Here is a 20784-nt window from a genome sequence, read left to right on the forward strand (position 1 = left end):
AGAGTTGCTCAAACAATATCAAGTTATGAAAATTTAATTTTAACAAAAGTTATACTTTTCCAAAATAACATAAACTATAGTAATTATATATAGTTTGAAGTATTAATAAAATTTAAATATGCAAAAGTTAATTTTAATAAACCATTTGTATGCCTACTTGTAGCTCTAAACTTATTAATTTACTTTATTTATCAAACTCATAATTTATTTTACTGCACCATGTTAGTTTTGGACGTTAATTATATATATTTGGTGTAAAATTCAAAATATATTAACATTTGTGGAGAATTTATGTATGTCTGGTACTTAACTATTTTTTTTAAATATAAGTAGTTAGAGTAATTTCTTATATTTAAGTATTTATTTTTAAATAAGTCCTCATAAATTGAAGACTTTAAAAGTTTTTAATAAGTACTTAGAATAATTTCATATATCTAATGATTCATTTTTAAATAAGTGCTCATACATTGAAGAACTTTGTGATGGTTTTGGTGTATTTAATTTTGATAAATGACCAAAGCTACAAATACATATGAACATATTTAACACTACAAAAAATTTTACGGTGTTATAATTCATATTAATAGTTATATAATTTTGTTAAAACTATTTCAAAGAATTATGAAATTAATTGATACTTAAGTCCACGGGAAAACTAATTATATTATAATTCTTATTCAATATAGTGGAATTATAGCTAAATAATGTGTCGATGACTAATTTTATAGAATTTTAAAAACTATAATCTTGCATGAATTACATTGTACATTGAGAATTAAATATGATAAAGATACACGAAGAAGATCATGTTTCTCTTGTGTTTATTATTTGATATTTTATAATATATACATAATTCGATATTATTAAGTTTCACTTAAAAAATTAATATTTTAATATGGTTGATATAGGAGTATATAACAAAACTAATTAGTATATCATAATTCATATTAAACAAATTATGCTTATAATTTTCTATACAATTTAAATAAACATGTAATTAATTTTCATTAGATTTGAATAAGCAATATCAAATTTAGACAATATGTTTGTATCTATGTACATTGATCACTAGTTACACTCAAGTTAGATAAATAGAAAAGTTGTATATTTAATGGTCTAATACTATTTTAACAACTTAATAACTATTATAATATAATTAAATACTAAAATTAAGAAGTTAATATAATTGAAATAGGAGTAAATAACAAAACTAATAATATTGTGTAGGACGAAAAAAATTGTAAAGAATATAATATATTATAGAATATCTCTATTTCATGCAAGTTGATTTTTCTATTTTACTTAATATAAATTATGTATTTAATCTTTTACATTTTTCCTACATAACTTTCTTACTTACCTGTACTTGTTAGTACTTATATTTCTCTCATTTATGATATTCATATTAAGTAAGAAATAAAAGGAAGCACATAATATATTAACAAAAAGAAAATGAAACATAAAGGCCAATTGGCCCAAACCAAAATCCCCAAAACGGCAAAACCTAATAAAAACCCTTTAAACTCACTTTTCGTCCTTCCCAGCCGCCTCCCCATGCGTTCCCTTCCCAACCGCCTTCCCTTTTCCTCCCTTTTCCCATTTCCTTCTTCAACATCACTTTCTCTATTCACATGTACAGAGCAAACCAATGGAATCACCGGCTAGATAGTCTGGCATCTTCTGTCTTTCCAAGTATGTTTATGTATTTATATTTAGAATTTTTCAATTCCATACACCTACTTGATTTGAATTTTTGGATTTATATTCTAACAATTTGATATATATATATATATATATAATGCAGTATTATGATAGGTATTGAGTGGAACCTTAAAGATTATAATGCAATGTTGGGAAGAGCCACTCGAAAAGACATTACAAATAAAAATTAGATGAAAATCTTTTCAAAAGTTTTTAGAAAAGTATACAGGTTTATTTTCTTATCTTGTTGCATTGAATTTTTCCCTTTTGTTATACGTTATCATTGAAAAGTATACAGCTAATTTTTGTTTCTTTTGAATTTATATGGTACATTTTAATCTATTGAATGCAAGAAGATCAAGGATTAGTCTTGATACAAAGAGTGAAATTACTTCATCCGTGATGGCAGAAGATCATTTGGTGACAACATCTTCAATCCCAGATTAAATACTTATAACTTAGTTCTGTTTTGATGTGGAACCCTTCAGAATTTTATATAATATAGTTTACTTTTGATAGATAATTGTATATTTTAGAATTAATTTTTGAAATTTTTGGATGTAAATTCGTATAATAAAGTGATATTCAAAGTTTATTATTGTATTAATGATTTTATCAAAGATGTATGGATATGAAATATTTGAAAAGTTTAAAAATATTTAGTGAGGTAAAAAAGAAAAATAGTAACCATAGGACAGAAATATTTATTATCTCTAATAAATTAATTTTTCATAAAAATAAAATATAATCAAAATCTAGTCACCAAATAAAACATAATAAAAAAATCTAATCATCGATATTTTGATGATTTATAGCTATGAAATTATGGGTTGGTAGCTAAATAAAAATACTATAATACAAATCTAATATGTGAGCATAGCTACATATTTAAATTTTGTGACTAAATAAATAACATCTTTTGCCGCGGAATATCCCTTTGTAGCTAAAGTATAGAAGATAGCTACAAAATTGATTTATCGTGGCAAAAGAATAAAATCATTAACTATAAATATATATTCTTCGTGGCAAAATATTTTATTAATATAGCTACATCACAAAAAGTCTTGTAGCAATAAGTACTAATCCTTAGCCACGAAATATTAAAGTTTGTAGCTAACTTTTAGTTACACTATTTTTAGCTACGGATGCTACGGAAAAAATTACTGTGGCTAAAGTGTTTAGCCACAGAGTTTTTTATGTTTAGCTACAACGTAGTTCGTAGTTGTATATGTATAATCTTGTAGTGCCTCATTTGAATTAGAGGCTTTACTTCCTTCTTGCAACTTCTCTGATTCTCCCTTTCTTCATCTCTTTCTCTCACCACCTGCTTCTACCTTCCTTTAGTGCCGGAAAATGCTAAACTCCGCCACCTTCCGCATCTCTAAACTTAAAAAACATGGCAAAACTCTAAAACGGTTCCTCAAAAAGAAAAGACTTCCTCTTCTTCCTCCCGTCCGGCCGGTGACAAAGCGCCGGTCCTTCATGAGATCGTTCCCGTCGCATGCGTCATAAAGAAAGATTTTGACATAGAAAATCCCCCTGCAGTTCCCGGCCGAAGTGAGCATGCATCGAGGTATATCTATTCGATAACGGAGAAATATATCGAGGCTGTGAGAAAGGAGTGTGGCGGGGGGATGAGGTCGTGGTACAGATCCCGACCACCGAAGAGAGTGTCACCACCCACGTGGAGGGATTCCTAAGTGTTTACACTTACCCCTTCACACTGGGTCCTCTTGATCCGGTCGTGATTGACTTCTACAAAAGAAATTAAGTCACCCTCGGCCAGATCTACCCCTCCTTTTAGCGCATAGTGATCATGCTCCGTTATTTGTCTAGCAAGGCCAAGGGATTGGAGTTTACCCTCAATCATCTCATCCGATCGTATCGGCCTCAGCTTTTCTGAGGACTGATCAAGCTCCAACGCCGATTGAGCAAAGCCTTCTTTGCTAGCAATGATGAGGCCAAAGACCGAGGCTGGATGAGCCGGTTCATTCGAGTGAGGACCTCGGACATCATCTCCGAGGAAAAAATGCCGTTCCCGGAGAGATGGAACCCCGCTCATAAGTGAAATCCTTTTCCCAGTATCCCCCTTGTACTTCGTTTCCACATTTGTGTGACGCATTTACCTTTTCTGCAGTTGTTGTTTGGATGCCCCATGCAATCCCTGACCTCGAAGACTGGGTCAGGAAGTTGGCTACGACTTCCTCGTATGACAAGCGCAAATGGCACGATTTGTCGAGGGGCAAATGCGAAGCCAAATACCACGATGAGTTTTCTTTTGTAAGTTTTTTGGTGCTTTCCTTCTTTACCGAAGTCATTTGTTTCTTCATACTCAATTTTTGATTTATGCAGGCATCGGAGATTTCTCTGAGATAAGGCCGGCCCCTCCTGGGGAGGAAATCGAGTCCCCAATTCTTAAATCGATGAAGGATAATAAGAGAAAAAGGGTTTCTAAACCCGAAGATCCCCATGACCAAAAGGCTCTTCCTTAAAGATGTAGGAGGAATGTTATTCATGTGGACGTAGACTCGGCCCACTAGTTTATGGATGATGAAGGGAACGAGGGCAAAGAATCGACGCTGGTAACCCGAACTAGGAAACCAGTTTAGGCCGCCAAACCCTCCGAACCGGAGACCCTGCCTCGTGATAAGGAAATTTTGAAGGAAAATTCGGGCAAAGCCCCCGGATCGCCCGGGGTCGTGATTGTTCCACCACCTTCAACAAGCATACCATAGGGGACAAGTACCAAGACCCCCGAGGCTGAACAGAGCGCCCCGAGTGACTTGCTCGGGGCCGTGACAATGGGTTACTCTCCTTCTTTACCAACTTTTTCTGAGGAGTCAATGAATGAAGCTCGAGCTCTACGAATGCCTGACCCGAGCAGAGTCCTTGGTAAAGAAGATCCTTTTCAGGATTGCTTTACTGGGGTCGATGATTCCGCCGACCTCAACAACGCATCTACCCTCTTCGAAGAGGCTCATCGTCTTTTCTCCCGGGTAAGTATTAGCTCCCGATGTTGCAATTTTTTCTTCTTCTCCCCTTCTCTTAACTGATATCTTTTTTGTTTTTTTGTGCAGTACATCACCAAATTCAAGGCCGAGCTCAGCCAATGTGAGGCCGAGCTCAAGAAGTCTTTGGATGAAGAGAAGGCCATGAGGCTCCTTTGTAGCCAAAAGGAAGAGGAGCTCAAGGACTTTCGGGCGGATTTGGCGAAAGCTCGTAAAAATGAAACCGAGCTAGACAAGCAGGTAACCGTGATTTTGAAAGAGTATGGTCTTCTTGACCTTACTGTAGAGGCTAACACTTCAATGTCTCAGCTGCAGCAGAAATAGGAGATGATCGGGCAGCTTTGGGGCGAGGTCGATCAGGTTATGGCTGATTGCAACCAATGGAAGAAAAATATGGATCGGCTTGCTACCGATGAAGAAGTTGCACTGGCTCAACTGACCTCGGCTGAGACCCAGCTCCGAGGGTACTAAAGTGAAAATTTTGGCCTAGGCCAAGAAGATCGAGGAGCTCGAGGCCAAACTCGCTGAAGCCAGGGACGAAGTGGAGAGGACGAAGGTCACGGCCGATAAAACCATCGCCTTGTACTTAAGGGATGCCGAGGCTGTTCAAGTAGAGCTAAGAGAGGCCTCCGACCGGGAAAAATGGAGCAATGATCTGGCTAAGTGCCTATCTCGGAGGGAGACCCTTGAAGAGATCCACGCCCGAGGTTTTGACCTCACTGAAGAGATAGCTCAAGCAAAGGTGCTGGAAACCGATGCTAGGTTCCTCGTTTCATCCGATGATAAAGATTCCGCTAGTGGTTTTGAGAGTGGGGAAGATGAGGATGGAGTCATCGAGGAGGAGGTTCCCGAAGATGCGGCTCCCAAAGTAGATTAGGCTCTTTAAGATATTGTTTTTGTTTCTTTGTTTTTGTGTAAGGCCCCTCGTGGGCACTGTAAATACCCTTTATAAATATAAGGAATTCTTTTTGCTTCATCTTCGAATTGTATTGAATTCTGCCTCGTCTTCATTTTGTGAAAAAATCTTTATGCAATAACTTCAATGATTAAGTGAGTGCTGGCTCGGACTCAGGATAGAACAAACCCTTAGGTTTTTTAGTGATCAATGGGTGATCTTAGAACTTATAATAGAATACCTCTTAAGGTTTTTGTTAACCCTCGAGCTGTGCTTAAGTCGATTTGTTGCGAGCTTGGGATGATGGGACTCTTGGGTCCGAGTTGAGTGACAGTAAGGTCTCGAACTCTTCATGTTTTGGCCCTTAGGCTCTTTTATATTGGCCCATAGGCTCTTTAAGTTGGGCCAATTCGGCCTCTAAAACGGCTATGATTTTTCCCTCTTTTTTAGCTAAAAGACTTAGTGAAAATTTCTTTATGCCTTAGCATGTTTTTTTGTCCCATTGAGTTTTTTGAGGGTTCAATCGATCAGAACCCGTTTGTGTTCATACCACTGAGGCTTTTTCGAAGGCCGATATTATCGAAGCCCTTTTTTTATTTGCTTTGCCGAGGGTAGCCTTATTTAACCGGTTTTTCAAAGTATTTGAAGGCTTTTCAATTATGGCGGAAGTTAGACGTCTCCAAACCGCGTTATTTCGGCCGTAGCCTTTTTAGACAACCGTAATCTTTAATATGGTCATAGCATTTGGGTGTGTCTCTTGGACTTGTTTCCCGATAATCTTTCGAACTTGTCCGAAAGTTTAGTCCTCGAGTATGATGGACTTGGCCTTCGAGTCGAGGGATGCCTTTTTGAGATCTTATAAATTTGAGTTTAGATATTCGAATGTGTGGACTGTCGACGACAGTCCCCGAGTATTCGAGGTGTATTTGCATTTTACCCTTAAGCCGTTTTTCACGGAATCACAAGTATGGAGTTCGTATAATAGCAAATTTCTTTGAGACACAAAATATTGTTATATAGAAGGAATGCTTCTTTGAATAATCGACACATGCATACATATTTTGCCATCGGGGCTTGGCTATTCTATATGGACACAATTCATCTGACCGTTTGGCCCATTACAAAGTTTTCCTATCGAGTCCCTCTTTGGCGTGAATTATTTTTCTTGAAAATATAACCTTCAAGGGTGATGCCCCCCAGTATTCGAGGTTGATTGAAAAGAAGCCTTAGATACTGTTGAATTCTCCTTAGGTAGCACATAGTTGTTGCCTCATTAAAAACCTTGCCGGAAAAATCCATTTGGGATAAAACCTGATCTAAGGGAAAAAGAGTGCAATGCATGCTTTAAAACATAAGGTCTTCATGTAGAAAGGTGCCCTCGATACCTTCGATCGAACACCTGCAATGAGTTAGTTTTAAATTCAAATGGAAAAAAGAGAAGGTCATATCTTAGCAGTAGTATCGTTTGAGTAGTGATACATTCCAATTGTTTGGCAATTATTCGCCTTCCATTGTGACAAGTTTGTAAGATCATTTACTGATAACTCTGATGACTCGGTACGGTCCTTCCTAATTCGGGCCTAGTTTCCCTTCATTCAGGTCTCGGGTATTGAGGGTGACTTTCCGTAGAAATAAGTCCCCGATTTCAAAGTGTCGGAGGTTGGTCCTTCTATTATAATATCTTTCGATCCTTTGCTTTTGCGCGGCCATCCGAACAAGTGCAACTTCTCGTTTTTCATCTAATAGCTCGAGGCTAGTATTCATAGCCTCGTTGTTTAATTCCTCCTATGTATGCCGAAATCTGGCACTGGGTTCCCCAACCTCGACTGGAATCAAAGCCTCAGAGTCATATACTAGGGAGAACGGGGTTGCCCCCGTGTTTGACTTCGATGTTGTTCGATATGCCCAAAGAACCTCGGATAGAACTTCTCTCCATTTTCCTTTTGCATCGTCCAACCTCTTCTTTAAGTTTTGAATGATAGTTTTGTTTGTTGACTCGGCATGTCCGTTCTCGATCGGATGGTATGGCGTTGATAAAATCCTTTTTATTTTGTGTGCTTCGAGGAACTTCGTTACCTTGCCGCTGATGAATTGCTTGCCATTGTCGCATACGATTTCGGTAGGTATCCCAAATCGACAAACGATATGGTCCCATATGAAGTCAATAACTTCTTTTTCTCTGACCTTTTCGAAGGCCTGTGCTTCCACCCATTTAGAAAAGTAGTAAGTCATAAACAGAATGAATTTAGCTTTACCTGGGGCCACTGGTAGAGGGCCGACGATATCTATTCCCCATTTCATGAAAGGCCACGGGGACAGGACTGAGTGAAGTTGTTCTCCGGGCTGACTAATCATCGGTGCAAATCTTTGACATTTATCACATTTTTTAACAAACTCCTTGGTGTCTTTTTCCATCCTATCCCAGTAATACACTGCTCTAATAACTTTACGAATCAAAGATTCACTGTCGGAGTGATTCCCACAAGTGCCTTCATGGATTTCTCATAGAACATAATTGGTGTCTCCCGACCCTAAACATACCACCAATGGTCCATCGAACGTCCTCCTGTATAATGTTTCACTTTCATCCAATGTGAACCTAGCAGCCTTGGTTCGTAGAGCCCTCGACTCTTCATGATCCGATGGGAGCTTTCCATTCTTCAAATATTCGATATACTTATTCCTCCAATCCCAAGTCAAACTTGTAGAATTTATCTCGGCATGACCTTTCTCGACCACAGATCTCGATAATTGGACGACAGTCCTCGGGACAATGTCATCTTCTTCGACCGATGATCCCAGATTTGCAAGCGCATCGGCCTCACTATTTTGCTCTCGAGGCACGTGATCCAGGGTCCACTCCTTGAAGCAGTGCAATGTCACATGCAACTTGTCCAAATACCTCTGCATTCTATCCTCTCGAACTTCGAAGCTTTTGTTTACTTGGTTTATCACCAATAGAGAGTCGCATTTGGCTTTGATGACTTCTGCCCCCAAGCTCTTAGCTAGCTCGAGACCTACAATCATGGCCTCATACTCGGCCTCATTGTTCGTTAACCTAGAAGTTTTGATGGATTGTCTGATGGTGCTTCCTGTAGGTGGCTTCAAAACAATTCCGAGCCCGGACCCTTTCACATTCGAGTCACCGTTCGTGAAAAGGGTCCATACCCCTGATGTTATACTTGATTTTAGTAGAAGTTCCTTTTCTACTTTGAGTACGAGGGTTGGTGTAAAATCGGCCACGAAGTCAACTTGATGGTCGTCCGGGGTTGATATTCAATATCGTACCCGCCAAGTTCGACTGCCCATTTGGCCAATCGTCTTGATAGCTCGGGCTTATGAAAAACGTTTCGAAGAGGATAAGTGGTTAGCACACATATGGGGTGACACTGGAAATATGGTTTCAATTTTCTAGATGCGCTTATTAATGCAAGTGCCAATTTCTCTAGATGTGGGTATCTAGTTTCAGCATCTCTTAAGGTTCGACTCACATAATAAACAGGGAATTGCGTACCTTGCTCTTTTCGAACTAATACACCACTTACCGCCACTTCGGACACTGCCAAGTATAAATACAGTTTCTCAAGTGCCTTCAGAGTGTGAAGCAGAGGTGGGCTCGATAAGTATCACTTCAATTCTTCCAATGCTTGTTGACATTCCGGGGTCCATGTGAAATCATTTTTCTTTTTCAGTAAAGAAAAGAACCTGTGGCTTCAATTATCTGTCCAGATAGCCTTTGTACAGCTTTCACACAGTCTACGATGATGATATCCTCGATCGCCTTAATCTTATCAGGGTTGATTTCGATTCCCCGATTTGATACCATGAATCCGAGGAATTTGCCTGAGCCTACCCCGAAGGCACATTTTTCGGGGTTAAGTTTCATGCTGTATTTCCTCAAGATTTTGAATGTTTCCTACAAATTAATCAAATGGTCCTCTGCGCGCAGGGACTTAACTAACATATCATCAATGTAAACTTCCATTGATTTATGCCTATCTGTTCCTCGAACATTTTGTTAACTAGGCGTTGGTATGTAGCTCCAGCATTTTTTAGCCCGAAGGGCATTATATTGTAATAATATGTTCCAAACTTAGTGATACACGAGGTCTTCTCCTTGTCCTCCCGATTCATCTGAATTTGATTATACCCGGAGTAGGCATCGAGAAAGGTAAGGATCCGGTAGCCGGCCAGGGCGTCGATCATGCGATCAATGTTAGGCAGTGGAAAAGAGTCTTTGAGGCATGCCTTGTTTAAATCTTTATAATCTATGCACATTCTAAGTTTTTTCCCTTTCTTAGGGACTACACCTACATTGGCTAACCACTCGGGATATTTTACCTCCCGAATGGACCTTATTTTAAGAAGTTTAGTTACCTCATCCTTTATGAATGCATGCTTCACCTCGGACTAGGGCCTCCTTTTTTGCTTCACTGGTTTGAACTTGGGGTGGTTGAGGCTCAACCTGTGTGTTGTTATTTCCGGTGGGATCCCTGTCATGTCTAAATGGACCAAGCAAAACAATCTGTGTTATCGATAAGAAGTTGAATGAATATTTTCCTGAGTTCGGGGGTTAACCCCGTTCCCAGGTATACCTTTTTATCGGGTATACTCTCGGTCAGTATGGCTTGTTCCAGTTCCTCGACCGTTGACTTGGTTGTATCTGACTCTTCAGGAACAACGAAAGTTCGAGGAGTAAGGAAATCCTCTTCTTCTTCTTCTTCGATTACCTGTTCCTCCGGTTCGGTCGAGGCTGGGGACGATGATTGCTATTTGGACGTCTGCTTATCTTTGGTGCTTGATTTTTCCGAGGTCGAAGGCACTGGTATCAGTGTCAGTTCATCGACTGCAAACATTTCCTTTGTAGCGTGTTGTTCTCCGTAAACTGTTTTCACACCATCTACTATTGGGAATTTCATCATCTGATAGAGGGTTGAAGGTACTTCCCTCATGTTGTGGATCCATGGCCTCCCGAGTAATGTATTATATCTTATGTCGCCTTCGATAACATGGAATTTTGTATCTTGGATGGTCCCGGCCATGTTCACTGGTAGGATTATCTCCCCCTTCGTTGTTTCGTTTGCCATATTGAAGCCATTCACGACTCGAGATGCAGGTACAATTTGGTCCTGCAGGCCGAGCTGCTCTACGACCCTCGATATGATTATGTTCGTTGAGCTGCCTGGATCCACTAGAACATGTTTAAATTGAATTTTATTTAACAAAATAGAAATTACCAGGGCGTCATTATGCGGATGGGATATGCCTTCCGCTTCCTCGTCATTGAATGATACAGTGCTCTCGGGCACATAACTCCAAGTCCGTTTTTCTCTGGTGATCGACACCTTGGTGTGCTTGAATATTGGCCCTTGTGGAACATCGACATCGCCAACTATCATATGAATTACATGTTGCGATTCTTCCTGCTCATTTTTTCTGTTTGCATCTTTTTCCCTGAAGTGGTTCTTAGCTCAATCACTGAGGAACTCTCGAAGGTGACCTCGTTGAACAATCGAGCTACCTCTTCCTTCAACTGCCTGCAATCTTCAATCTTATGGCCATGTGTGCCATGATATTTACACATCAAGTTTGGATTCCTTTGAGAAGGATCGATTTGTATAGGACTGGGCCACTTGGTGTCTTTAATTCTTCCAATAGCTGACACGATCTCCGATGGATCTACACTGAAATTATACTCCGACTACCAAGGTACTTCTGCTGGGTCGGTATGTTTATCAAAACCATGCTTACTCATAAGTACCCGATAATTTTGTTCTCGATCGTTTCTCTGATCATTCCGAGAAGGATTGCGCCCCGAACCGTTGTTTCTTCTATCCGAGATATATGGCTGATATTGTTCTCTATTTGACCTCGGTTCCCTGTCTGTATCCCGCAAGGCCTTAACCGCCAATCTATTTGGGTGAACTGAGACCGATGGGCTCCTAGCTAGTCGTCCTTGACCCTGATCTTTGACTGATAACGATTATGCACATTTGCCCAAGTCACAGCTGGATACTCGACAAGATTTTGCTTCAATTATCATGACGCGATCGAACTCCGCTCGTTCAACCCTTGCATAAAGGCTTGTACTGCCCAATCATCCGAGACCGGTGATAATTCCATTCGCTCCATTTAAAACCGAGATACGAACTCCCTTAGCATATCATCATTCCTCTTCCTTATCTTAAAAACGTTTGATTTCCTTGTCGCAACCTTTATGGCCCCAGTATGTGCTTTCACAAAGGCGTCTGCTAACATAGCAAACGAATCGATAGAATTCGGTGGCAAGTTATGATACCAAATCATTTCTCCCTTTGACAAAGTTTCTCCAAATTTTTTTAACAACACCGACTTGATCTTGTAATCATCTAAGTCGTATCCTTTAATCCCGCAAGTGTACGAGGTAATGTGTTCATTAGGATCGCTCGTTCCGTTGTATTTAGGTATGTTGGTCATACAGAACTTCTTGGGGATGGGCATTGGAGCCGCACTCGGGGGAAACGGTTTTTGCTCGAATTTTTTGGCATCCAATCCTTTCAGGACCGGGGATGCCCTCGGTATTTGATCAATACGGGAGTTATACGTCTCCACCTTTTTGTCATTATCCTTAATCTCTTTCTCTCCCGACTCGATTCTTTTAGTGAGCTCATCGAGCATCCTCATAATCGTGGGGTCAGTCCCCGAGCCATTACCATTCGATCTTTCAAACTTTGGCCCAGTACGATGAGTGATTCCTGATTCAACCATACTTGGAGTTTTATGCTGACTTTAAAGCTGAGCGACATCAATCTGTTGAGTTTGTAACATCTCGAATATTACTTGGAAACTAACTTCCCCGTCTCATACACCTTGAGTTCCTTGGCCACCATTCGGCCTTCTCTGCGCACACTCGCTCCTGGATTTGCACCTAAATCCGCGTTCAGAGCAATGTGCGAACTAACATCAACCAGGTCGGCCGCAGGCACTTCCCCATGGTTAACCGGTGGCACCCCGACCCCTGGAGCAATTATGTTGTTATTTTCTCCGTGGAACCCAAGACCGTCATCACCATGTACGGGCGCGTTTGGCATATTTTAACCTGAAAACAAAGAATCTTTGACAAGAACAAGTGTAAAAATAACGTGTGTTATAAGAATCAGTACTGAAATAATCACTATTATCTTTAGCCCCACGGTGGGCGCCAAACTGTTTACCTCGAAAATACGAGTAACAATTAAACTTGTTTGTGGTTTTAAAGATAAGTGATTTAATCCAATACTAATTGATAAACAAGGAATCTGATGTCCAAATTTAAGAGTAAGGCAAGTCAAACCAATCGTGTAAGCAGACCTCGATCTCGAGCGAAGACGGCCTCGAGATAAATGAGTAAGAACAACAAGAGCAATAAAATAATAATAAGATGATTCAGATGAGCAGTATGCAAGAAAGTAAGAGAGTATATTCTTTACTAATGATTGATGATCGTTACAAATGATTGAGATCCCTTTTATATAGTAGGGTAACTCTAAATACGGTACATTTCTATTTACAGTAAGGAATCTTATTGGGACAGCTGTCTAACCGCCTAGTACGGATTCGTACTAACTCGTACAAATCTATTCCGGAATTGCCATGATCTTGGGGACGTGGTGGGAATCTTGCTCTTTCTGTTATAAAACCACAACGGCATTATCTTGAGGCCGGTCACGTTCGGCCTCGACATTTATTGGTCACTTTGACCTTCGTACTTCGAACTCTACCATCGGCCTCGAACGCAGTGTATCTCGGACTCATTCCTAAAGTGTTTCTTCAAGCCCACAAGATCGAGCATACTTGATTTTGACCGTATATAGATATCAGTTTTAATACTCCACTAAAAAGAGTGGCTGGGTGCTGATCCATTTAATTTAGACTCTACACTTGACACGAAGTCAATAAAAAGGGAAAATGCCATGATATAGCTGTTCGTTTAAAGTGGAACATGTAATATTACAATTTCATTAAACAAAGCAAACCCTTTTAAATGGACCACAAAGCCATTATATATCGAATTAGATAAAATTTTGGTTGTCAGTGTTAGTGAAATATAGAGTTGAATACTTTCCTCAACAGTGTCCTGTACCACCGTCCTCGTTGATCATTTGTTACATTAAATTATCGTACAATTTTCTAAAAACAGGTAAAAAGCTTTCTTTTATAGAGTATTTCTCAACGTTTCCCTTTTACGTGTAATCAGTAAGAGAAGTGCGACGCGGTAAAAGATATGGAAAAGAGGGAATATTTGATTCCTGTCTACCGGCAAAACTGCACTAATAATATTTTGAAATAATTCAGACCTGATAGTTTAATCTATTTTACGCAACATTGCACCTCATTTCATAGTTTAATCTTGCCGCAAGTATTGTTCATCCCTTGCCCCATAGACAATACTTTTGACTTTTGACCTTAAATGTTAAGTGAGAATTAAAAAATCAAGATCATCAATTATCAAGGGATATAATTTCCTGAAAAATCAATGACCGAAGAATGAAAGGAAATGGCTTACTTGATTCAACCATCCTTTAGTACAAAAAGTTTTTTAAGCAGACAAATGATTTTCATTCATTCACATATTTAAATTAGTGATGAATTTTCGATTGGGCTGTTCTCTCTTTTGTATTTTTTGTTTCTTTTTTTCCTTTTTCTTGCATCTGAATAATCATTTTTAAGCATTAAGCAACTAAAATAAAGACGATGATAGAAGGCCACAACGCAACAAACGATTGTTCTGTTTGAGAAAAGCTATAGTGTCAGCAGACTCAGTACTAGAGAGTCAAAGGGGCTGGGGCCATGAAACATGAGTGTTTGACTGGTGCACTTTGTCTTCAAAATCTTTGTGTATATTTCTGCAATATTCAAAATAATCATCATAGACCTAAGCATCTAAAGAAGTGGCGTAATTGATTCAACCTGGCTTTCTAATACTCCTATATATGACACAACAGTTTAAGCAGCCATACTTTACACAATCAGTTGCGATTTGACCTTCATTTATTCACATATTTTTTAGCTTAGTGGAGTAATGGATTGGGCTGCCTTTTTTGTTTTATTCCTTGTGTTGACTCGGGGATTGGCACATTGGGAGATTTGTAGGGCAGACTGGCAGTCCCTCCTTTGCTTCAGTCGCTTGAGAGCCCGCTTGGATTAGCTGATTGTAAATAGCGGATAAGTTTGAAGTGCTGAAAAATATATTTAAGTATTGAAGTTGATTTTTTATATAAGCATTTACGTGTTTGTATAGACATGCTGAAATTGATAATAAGCAGTTGATGTGTTTGGTAGAAAAGTACTGACAAGCTATTCTTTTGTTAAAATGACTAAAATACCTAAAAACTTTACAAAAGATTAAATTAAAAAGTTTCTTTGTAAAGAAAAAGATGAACAACGAATATGGAATGAAGAGAAAGTTAGAAAATTTATTTTGAGAAAAAATATTATTAAGGATAAACTAGTAAAAACTTTGGTCAAACTAACAACAACCAGTAAAATACCACAAGCGGAGTCTGGATAGAGTAGAGTGTTACACAGACTTCACCCCTAGTCCGGAGGAATAAATAGGCTGTTTCCGAAAGACCCTCAGCTCAAGGAGACGAAAATAGATTCGTAACAGCAACAAAAGCCAAATTAAAAGTGTTTGTAAGCTAAAAAGTCATAAGTTCGGGGTGACCAACTTATGACTTATGAATGACCACTTTGGATGTTTATCAAACGTGCAAAAAAGTCAAAGATGCTTATAAACCAATTTGACCAGCTTATAAGCTTAACTAAACACTCTCTAATTCATTAGTCAATAATTGTATAGAGTAGAACTTTTTTCCCACCTTCAGAAGAATAAAGCACATGCATTTCTACTAGTATTAAAATTTTATGAACGGTAACTATCTCGGTTTCATAAATAAATTTATATAGAATCTTTGAAAAAGATAAAGGAAGGAGCCTAGCTTATCCTATATAGTAAAGTATTGGGCCTAACTCACATGAAGATCTAAAGGCTATTAAATAGTCGCCTAAATAGACAGAAAACTAAGGCAACTCCGATTGAATGCAAAATCCCGCTAGCCATTATTCTTTTGAACTCCTAGCAAGAATCGCGCGCGGGGCTCTCTAACTTTCTCGGCCTTCTACCAAAAAGTATGATCCAAAATAAACTGCTAGATTTCTTATTCAACTTATGGTGATTACTTCTGGCAGTCTATCTAAAATGTCATGCTTTCACTTTATTCTTTTATGTTCGATTTATATGACGACATTTGTTTGGAGAATGGTTTAATATGTCAAACTAACTTATTAATTATATTATACTATTCATAATGGGAACATTATAAATATTAATTGAAATGTCAATTTATTAGAGAGAAAAATCACATTAATGCTTAAATTTGATATTTTCATGCATTTGTGTTTTTGAAAGTCATACAAAAAAGGAATGACATCACTAGTTTCAAGATATCCTTAAACTACCGTATAAGTTGAAGCATATGGCGTTGCTTGTTACATCCAATCTCGAAAAGCCCATTATTTGAATCGACATGCTGTGTACAAATGACACCGGATAGCCATTTTAGTGGGCTGCTATTTAAGAATTAATCAGTGCGTCATAAATTTTAGTTTTTCAGTTTAAAGTTTTAGAACAAAAATATCCTGAATTATCGTGAGGTTAAGATTTTTAGTTTAAAATTTTAGGACAAAATAAATACAGGTTAATCTCTAAATAGCATCCTTGAGAATGGCTATATGTGCACTTGTCCCACCTGTTGTTCTATGGGTCCATCGGCTCATCAGTTTGAACAATTACGTAAAAATAGCACGGTATAGTCAGTTTTTGGACTGGTCATTCAACAATAGTCAGCGTTTACGAAGTCAATGAAAAATAGCCACTATGTTGCTGCAACAGAGACCAGTCCAGCATAATATACTGGAGTTCGGTGCACCTGTGTATGAACTCCAGCATATTATGCTGGACCGGTATACTTTGCTGACTCTAGTATAATATACTGGAGACTGGAGCACCGGTGCTTCAAACTCCAGTATATTATACTGGACAATTATACTTGCTGGAACTCCAGTATATTATGCTGGAGTTCTAGTGTACTTATGATGGAACTCCATCATATTATGCTGGAGTTCCAGCATACTTATCCTGGAACTCCGGTACAATATGCTGGAGTTCAAGCATACTTATGCTGGAACTCCAGTATAATATACTAGCGTATTTTTCGGGTTTTGAACAGTGTTTTCACTCAGATTTATCTTTACATGAAAAATGGCTAAATTTCGATTACTTTTAAAATTAGCTATTTTTGAACGACAAGTTGTAAATCTGGCTATTTTTGAATTTCTCTCAATAATTACCCATTGATTTTCCCTTTTGTCCCATCAAAGTAACAACTTAAGAAACAAAAGCCCAATGTTTCATAAATAATAAAGATACTTTCTGGTCCCAGAATGATAGAGACATTAAACTGGGAGAAATTCAAAAATAGCTAGATTTACAAATGGTCATTCAAAAATAGCCATAATTTCAAAAGTAATCGAAATTTAATCATTTCCATGTAATGATAAATCTGAACGAAAACACTGTTCAAAATCCGAAAAAATACTCCAGCATAATATACTGAAGTTCCAGTATATTTACTGGAACTCCAGCATAATATACTGGAGTTCCAGCAAGTATACCGGTCCAGCATAATATACTGGAGTTTGGAGCACCGGTGCTCCAGTCTCCAGTATATTATACTGGAGCCAACAAAGTATACCGGTCCAGCATAATATACTGGAAGTTCATACACAGGTGCACCGAACTCCAGTATATTATGTTGGACCGGTCTCTGTTGCAACAAAATAGTGGCTATTTTTTATTGACTTAGCAAACACTGACTATTTTTGAATGATCAGTCCGAAAACTGATTAGACTGTGCTATTTTAACCATTAAACTTGATGAGAAAAACTGAAGTATCGTATGTCATGAGCCCATGACTGTGTTGTTGGGCTCAATGGCTGATCATAATACTGTCTGGGTTTATAGCTCCATTTGGGCTAATAACGCTTTATTGGGTTTGGGCTGTGTCTCTAATTAGGCTTCATTACTTTAGGTAAAAATAACACGAGCTAGCCAGTTTTCGGATTAGTCATTCAAAAATAGCCACCATTTGCAAAGTCATTGAAAAATAGTTACTATTTTGCTGCAACATAGAAAGTTCCAGCATAATATACTGGACATCAGTGCACCTATGTATGAACTTTCAGCATATTATGCTGGAACTCCAACATGCGGAAAGTTCCAGTATAATATACTGGAGTTTGGAGTACTGATGCTCCAATCTCCAGCATATTATGCTGGACCGGTATATTATACTGGAGTATTTTTTTGGATTTTGAATAGTGTTTCCGTTCAGATTATCTTTACATGAAAAATGGATAAATTTCATTTATTTTTGAAACTGTGGCTATTTTTGAATGACCACTTGTAAATCTGGCTATTTTTTAATTTCTCCCTTACTTTTGTGCTTACAAAGTCATTACATGGGTCGTATATGTAGAAGTACACAAATAGTCCTAAAAGTGAATGGTCTTGAATTTTTGTGGGCAGAACTTTAAATTTAACAATACTGCTCCTCACTTGCCCCATGAAAAATATTTTTAACTTTTAACCTTGGAGTTCTTTGTCCTGAGACAAGCAAGGATAAAAAATTAAAGACTGCCCAAAAGTGTCATATTTCTGCAACTTTTCGGTGGAAAACACCAACGAAGGAGCCCCAACCCCGGGGCCCAAAAAGGAAAACACCTAAGTGGAGAGTACGATGATACCCACTAGACATGTCGTATCTTACACTAGAGACAAATATAAGGTTCGATTTATGTTACATTTCCATAATTTTTTAAGAATGTTAATTCTTGATTAACGCACCCAAATTTTGAAAATGTATAAATATAATTCACTCTTGTGTTAATATAAATCAGACCAAGTTATGCGTTAATGACAGACTGAATGAAACCAAAAATATACTATAATTTAGACTGTAAATTTGATATCGGTATACTAGCAATGCTATTAAGAAGGTTTCCAAGATTCAGCTTTTATTCAAAGAAAGTTTGAGTGGACTCAAATATAGTAAAAAGTTTTTCCTGTTACTTTTCACTAACTTTTTGTAAATATTTTTTACTAACACTTAAATATAACTTTAAATTATTATAGCATTTAAAACTATCAAAATAAAATAAAATAGACTTGTTGCCACGTGCCATCTTTTTGTTTGTATCAGTGGAAAGAAAATGTCACCGTTGACATAAGCTTCTTTGGCATATCATAATACAATTTACTATACTAGAATACCTTAAAAAAGAGATACAACGTACATTATTAAATTTTTAATGTCTTTAAATAACCTTACAAATTTAATTTTCACTCACATAATGACATGACACAAGTGCTTCACATCAGGGCAGACACAACGCTGTACTATCAAATTTCTCTGAATGTAATACTTTTAACACCGAGTATAAATTTATGTATAAATATCTATTAAAGTTATAATAAATAATAATCATGAAACCATAATTTTAAATACAATAAATTTAATGTAAGAAACTCAAAGATTGAACCATAGAGCTTAAATGTTGAATCCGCTTCTGCTTCACGTTTATTTAACATATTAAACGATGCTTTTCACCGAGAGTGTGCTAATATTTTCCTAGTGCTTGTATGGGTCCAGATCGAGACCAAGAGAGATCGCCGCCATGATGGGCGAAGGGAGCAACTACCATGCTTCAATCGAGAAAGACACCAGCCCTATATCCGAGCATCCTATCCTCCACCTCCACGACATGTAGATGCCGCACCTCGACATACCGCACCCTTCCGAAACGAAAGAGGTATGCCTCCACTACTATCTACTCATAACTTTTGTGATTCCCCTTCAGAAATAGTGTATGCACTGGAGAAGCTCGGCACTAAGGTGCAGTGGCCGCAAAAGATGAAATCGAACCCGGTCACAAGGAGGTCAAACGTCCTATGTGAATTCCACCAAGAAAGAGGACACAAGACCGAAGATTGCACAGGTCTGCGGCAAGAAATAGTTAGAATGTTAAACCAGGGGCACCTGAAAGAACTGCTAAGCGATAAAGGACGAGCCAACTTCGCTCGAGGGCGCGACCCACTTCAAGGACCTCCAAAGCCACCATCACCAGCCCGTACCATACAAATGATGATTGGCGGTGGTAACGACACGGTAATCAACCATGTGAAGTTCACCACGGCGCATAAACTCAAACGGACAGTTGCCCACGAATGGTATGACGACCTCGAAGATAGTATCATCTTCGATAAGTCAGATACTGACAGTCTGTATTTCCCTCACTATGATGCTTTGGTTATAACTTTACGTATCGCTGCTACCGACGTAAAAAGAATCATGGTGGATGAAAGAAGCGGCACGTGTATTGTTCACCTGCGAGTTCTCATATAAATAAGGCTCGAGTATAAAATAATACCGCATTGCATAACACTAACGGGTTTTAATAATGCAGTAGAGCGAACATCTGGAGAAATAGTGCTACCCGTCCTGGCAGGAGAGATTACTCTGGAGATGACATTCCACGTCATGAACAAGGAAACGACCTACAACGCCATCATAGGGCGACCATGGATACACGCCATGCGAGCCGTCCCGTCCAGCTTCTATCAAGTAATTAAATTTCCCACCCCATGGGGATATTTAGCATCCGAGGCAAGCCACGCACCCCCCAAGAATGCTACCGAATCGCCCAAGATTGCACACATACCAAATAACTAAAAAGGGCAAGCGCGGAGGCATAACAATCAGCCATGTCGGGAACCAAACCCGACATACAAGTAGAGGCCATCAAAGACCCAGATATCGTAAAAGCTTACAAGGCAACCATAGAGGATCTCGATCCCGTCCAATTGGATGACACTGATAGCACAAAAAGGCTTATGTTGGACACAACCTCTCGGAGCCAGGTAAGTATCGTGAATTTCTAACTAACAACGCCGATTTGTTTGCTTTCTCCCACTCAGATATGCCAGGAATCTCAAGGGATATCGCCACTCATAGACTGAATGTCGACCCACTTTATCTGCTGGTACGACAAATGAAGAGAAAATTCAATGCCGCAATCAATGAGGCGGTCAGCGAGGAGGT

The 20784-nt window shown here is 38.5% G+C and overlaps 2 long non-coding RNA genes across 2 annotated transcripts; both read left to right on the top strand.

Annotated features, from left to right (window-relative positions):
• Window positions 1–1484: 1484 nt before the first annotated feature.
• LOC107775686 (uncharacterized) lies at window positions 1485–2294 on the top strand. The gene is made up of 2 exons (XR_001645810.2): window positions 1485–1692; window positions 2058–2294. It is a non-coding gene; the product is annotated as an uncharacterized LOC107775686 (long non-coding RNA).
• Window positions 2295–2581: 287 nt separating this feature from the next.
• On the top strand, window positions 2582–5685 carry LOC142161711 (uncharacterized). The gene is made up of 2 exons (XR_012699767.1): window positions 2582–4949; window positions 5019–5685. It is a non-coding gene; the product is annotated as an uncharacterized LOC142161711 (long non-coding RNA).
• The last annotated feature ends 15099 nt before the right edge of the window (window positions 5686–20784 follow it).

Source organism: Nicotiana tabacum, chromosome 16 (assembly GCF_000715075.1).
Source record: "Nicotiana tabacum cultivar K326 chromosome 16, ASM71507v2, whole genome shotgun sequence".
Classification (NCBI taxonomy): domain Eukaryota; kingdom Viridiplantae; phylum Streptophyta; class Magnoliopsida; order Solanales; family Solanaceae; genus Nicotiana; species Nicotiana tabacum.